The sequence below is a fragment of the Arachis duranensis genome, chromosome 1 (assembly GCF_000817695.3).
Source record: "Arachis duranensis cultivar V14167 chromosome 1, aradu.V14167.gnm2.J7QH, whole genome shotgun sequence".
Lineage (NCBI taxonomy): Eukaryota > Viridiplantae > Streptophyta > Magnoliopsida > Fabales > Fabaceae > Arachis > Arachis duranensis.
The window spans coordinates 90,574,382-90,579,955 of NC_029772.3; positions in this window are offsets into that span (position 1 = coordinate 90,574,382).

Sequence of the window (5,574 nt, forward strand, 5' to 3'; positions counted from 1 at the left end):
TTCCTCAGGATAATTCTTCAAGAATCTCCATTCATGAGGTTTGGTAGACTTAGAGGCAGATTCAGTCACCAAGGGATTCAGGGAACTACTAATTTTAGGATTTCCTTTAGATTCATGAGACAAAATGGAATTGTCTCTTGTTGGATTTTTAGCAGTTGCAGTTTCTGGTTCAGCTTGTCCAGAATTTTCTTTTCCATGATACTGAGCAGTTTCATCCTCCTTTTGAGCTTAATTTCCTGCATCACCATCTTCTAAAATGCTTTGCACCAAGTTAGTATCACAGAATGTAACATGTATGGACTCTTCAATAATTCTAACATCTTGATGATAAACCCTGTATGCTTTACTAGTTGTGGAATATCCTACAAATAAGCACTCATAAGCCTTTGGATCAAATTTTCCCAAATTTTCTTTGTTATTTAGAACAAAACATTTGCATCCAAAGATGTGCAAGTAATCTAAGTTTGGTGGGTAGCCTTTCCAAAGTTCATAAGGGGTTTTTTTCAAAAATTTCCTTATGATTGTTCTATCCAAAATGTGGTAAGCTGTGTTAACCGCTTTAGCCCAAAGGAATTTTGGAACATTGCTCTCACAAAGCATAGCACTTGTCATTTCTTGAATGCTTTTATTTCTTCTTTTCGCAACACCATTTTGTTGTGGTGTGCTTGGACAAGAGAAGTTCCAAACCTAGTGTAGTCATCCACAATTACTAAACCATAATGTTTACCACCTAGGCTTTGAGTTCTTGTTGGACCAAATAAATCAATGTGTAGCAACTCAAGTGGTCTTTTAGTAGAGATGTCTTCCTTTGGTTTAAAAGAACTTTTTGTTTGTTTTCCCATTTGGCAAGCATCACAAGTGATGTCTTTGTCAAACTTTATCAAAGGAAGACTTTTACTAATTCTTTCTTTACAAGTTTGTTTATTTGAAACATACTTGCATGGCCCAATCTCTTGTGTCATAACCACTTTTCAGATTCTTTTGAGTGAAGACAAGCTACATTTTGATCTTTTAGTTCATCAAGAGTAAGTCCATACATATTATTGAAACGCTTGGCAACAAACATCACTTCATTTGTTTTTTCATTAATAACACAGCATTCAAGTCTTTTGAAAACAATTAAGTATCCTAAATCACACAGTTGGCTAATACTCAAAAGATTGTGCTTTAAACCACAAACCAGAAGCACATCATCAATGAAAGTAGATTGCTCATTACCTACTTTTCCAACTGCAATGATTTTACCTTTGCCATCATCTCCAAAGGTCACAAAACCTCCGTCATACTTATTTAGTTTGATGAAGTAGGTTGACCTTCCAGTCATGTGCTTTGAACATCCACTATCCATGTACCACATGTCCTTTTTGTTCTTGGATGCTAGGCAAATCTGCATGATGAGTTTCAGGTAGCCTTAGGTATCCAAATTAATTTGGATCCTTTGAAGTTAATCCATCTTGGTTGCCCAAGTGCATTGAAATCACAAACAACATTGTAGACCTTGTTTCCTACAACTTTCTTTTCGATGAAGCATTGTGCATATGAGTGACCAAATTTTTTGTAATTAACACAATGATTTTCTGGCGTGTGTCGCTGAAACTTAGGTGAGTTAAATTGCTTGAAGTGATTAAAAGGTTGAAATTTTTTGGTTTTTTGGGGAGACACATTTCCTTTAACAAATCAATTTTTGTTATAATTGTTCCTCTTTACAAAACTGTTTTCACCAGAATTTTTTGAACTCTTTTGATTTTTCGAAAATGAGGTTTTGTTATAGAAAATTGGTTTCTTAAAAGCAGCCTCATTTTTCGAAATATATCCCAAACCTGGCCGGTTTGAACTTGGACCAGTTTTTGGTGAAATTTCCGCTTCATTTGTGTATTCTTCATCAGAATTTTCTTCACAAGTTGAAACATATCCGATACCTGATTTGTTTGGTATGGATTTAGTATTTGATGAAGAGGCCACAAATTTCATAGAGGAGGTGTTGGAAATAGCATCTTCCTTGGCTATGTAGCCTAAACCAGATTTTTCAAACAACGGTCTTTGACTTGCAAGTAATTTGTCCTAGTTACTAGAACCTTGAGCAAATTTTGCTAAGTCACCATTCAGCCATTTAATTTTGTCATTTAATCTTTCATTTTCAGCAATTAACTCATGTGAGGGATCCACAATGTGCTTTCCTTTTAATTTTTCAAGTTCAGATTTTAGAAATCTGTTTTCTTCAATGATGTCTAAAGCACATTCAGTTTCCTTCACTTTTTCTTTTAAAAACTCATCTTCAGCTCTTAACACATCTCTTTCAGATCTGCATTTATTGTATTTGTCAAGCAGTTTTGAGGTGTTTGAGGTAAGATCATCAATAATAGCATGCAAGTCCTCAATGGTCAAATCATAATAGTTTACCTCATCGAGATTGTTGTTTCCAGCCATGAAACAGTCCTTGTCATCTCCTTCAGATTCTTCTTCTTCATTTGAGTCATTCTCAAGATTCTCCCAAGCTGCCATGAGTACTCTCTTCCTTTCCTTCTTTCCTTTGTCCTCCTTTTTGAGCTTTGGACAGTTTGACTTGAAGTGTCCAGCCTCCTTGCAATGATGACATGTCACCTTACTCAAGTCTATCTTGTGCTCCTTTGAACTTGAGCCCTTGTATTTGCCTTTGCTCTTCAACATCCTTCTAAATCTCCTAGCAAAAAACAAAAGCTCGTCATCTGAAATACCATCACTTAACTCACTCTCTTTCGGTTCTATTTGTGACTTAAGGGCTATTCCCTTTCTCTTTGAGTCTGTGTTTGTGTGTGTGGCTTCATAGGCAAGGAGTTTTCCTCTCAGCTCATCATAGGTTATTAGGCTTAGGTTGTTGCTCTCGGCACGGACAGTGGCAGTGGTTTCCCATTCTTTTGTGAGGCTTCTAAGAAGTTTTCTCACTAGGGTTTGTTCTGAGTAATTTGTACCCATAGCATCAAGGTTGTTGATTATGATTGAGAATCTCTCAAACACTTCATCAATACTTTCTCCATCCTTCATATTAAACATCTTGTACTCTTTTCACAGCATATCAATCCTCGTTTCTTTGACCTGTTTAGTGCCTTCGTGTGTAACCTAGAGTTTTTTCCAGATTTCTTTGGCTGTCTTGCATCTAGACAACTTCCGGTACTCTTCAAAGCTGATAGCACAGTGAAGAAGGTTGATTGCTTTAGCATTCAGCTCTATCTTCTTCTTATCATCTTCATTCCATTCAGCTTCTTCTTTTGGAGTCACCACTCCATCAGCACTTGTTTTTGTTGGGATCTTGGAACCGCTCACAACAATCTTCCATATGTTGTAGTCAATAGATTGGATGAAGATCCTCATCCTCTCTTTCCAATAGGCATAGTTCTTCCCGTTGAAGAAGGGAGGCCTATTGTTTAACTGGCCTTCAGTTAGAGTGTAGGCAACCGTGGTTGTGCCTAAGTTGTTCGCTATTGGACCTTTGCTCCTTGGCAAGATATGAGAACTAGAAGTCCTATCCTAGTTATCCTTCTCAATTGTGATGAGAATTGTTCATTGCTACCACTTAGTTAACCTCTAACCATGGAGGAAAGTCAAGTGGATGAATCAATTTGATTCCTCAAATCCTAATCAACTCCTAAAGGAAAGACTAGCTTTAGAGGCATTCAAATCAATTAGCAATCTCTCCAATTATCAATCAACAAAGGAATTAGATAACTCAAGAGTTACTAATTACTCTACCTAGGCCAAGAGGAACAAAATCTACACTAAAACTAAAAGAGACATTTCAACAAACACATAGAGTGCAATAGAAGTAAACATTATTAAATGCAAGAATTAAAGGAATCTATAACTACAAAAACAAGAGATCAACAATAAAAAAGCAAAGAAGAACAATTATTATGGATTACCTCTTATTGAATTGGAAGAATGTAGAAGAATCAATACTAGATCCACAACAAAATGTAAGAACAACATAAAGGAAATTACAACAAAGGAATGGAAGAAGAATGAATCTAACAACAAGGAATTGAAATGTAGAAGTAGAAGAAGGCAATGATTAAAACCTAGATCTAAGAACTAATCCTAATCCTAATCCTAATTCTAGAGAGAAGTGAGAGCTTCTCTCTCTAAAAACTACTTCTAAACTAATCCTAATGTGTGAAAATGAACTAATGTGTGATCTCCCTCCTTTGCTCTTCAATCCTTGGCTTTAAATAGCATCTTTGGCGCCAAAGTTGGTTGCAATTGGGCCCCACAACCCTTCAGAATTCGTTGGCCACGTTTTCATTAAAAAAATCATAAAACGGCACCGACGCGTACGCGCACAGCACGCGTACGCGTCCATGGGGTGATTCGCAGGTGCGCGCGAGCGCCAAGTGCGCGCGCGCGTCCATGGGCAAGTTCAACTTCTTTGACTTTTCATGATTTCTCCACTTTGCATACTTTCCTCTTCACTCCTTTGATCCATTCCTAGCCTTTTCAATCTGAAATCACTAGCAAACATATCAAGGCATCTAGTGGAATCAAAGGTGAATTGAATTTAGCTAATTTAAGGTCTAGAAAGCATGTTTCCACATCTAAGCACAAATTAGGAGACAATCACAAAACTATGCTATTTCATTGAATAAATGTGGGTAAAAGGTCATAAAATTCCCTAAAATCAATACAAGATAAACCGTACAAATGGGGTTTGTCAACCTCCCCACACTTAAACCAAGCATGTCCCCATGCTTAAACCAAGAATGAAGTAAAGGGCATGTCATTTATTCAATGGAAACTAGCTAAATGCAATCTAACTATATGCAACTATCTAAATGAATGCAATTGCTTGGTCAAAATAAATTAATTCCCAAGAAGCATATATGCTCAAGGGCTAAGGACTAACAAGTCTAATCCACAATTGAATTGAGTTATTAAATATTTTTACAAACTTGCATGAGAAGAGATGATCATAGGTGGAAACATGTAATTGAGCATCAAACCCTCACCGGTAGTGTTTGCACTCTATTCGCTCAAGTGTTTAGGGGTTGATTCACTCAATTCTCTCCTAATCATGCTTTCTAAGATTTGTTTTTCTTCTAACAATCAACAAATATTTCATGCATGCATACATATATCATGAGGTCTTTTCATAGGTTGTAATGGGGCTAGGGTTAAGGTTGGATGCATATTTGGTTAAGTGAGCTTGGAATTTGAATCTTTGATAAGCTTAAACTTCCCACCTAGCCTATGACATCCTATACAATTAAGTTCTAACCTAACTACCCATTCCTTACTTTTTCACATACTCATGCAATTTCTTTTCATTTCACAACACATATGCATTGAGTTTTATTGGACCTTGCTTTGGGGCATTTTGTCCCCTTTTTATTACTTTCTTTTTCTTCTTTTTCTTTCTTTTTCTATTTTTTTCTTTTCCATATTATTTTTCTTTTCTTTTTCTTTTGTTTTTCTCATTTTTTTTCTTTCTATAAGAGCATCAATACATAAGGTCTATACATTTGATCAATACATGAGCATGTACCCAATTCCCAACATTTTCAATAAAAATACAAAACTACCCTTTTATTCACCCAATGTCCCAAG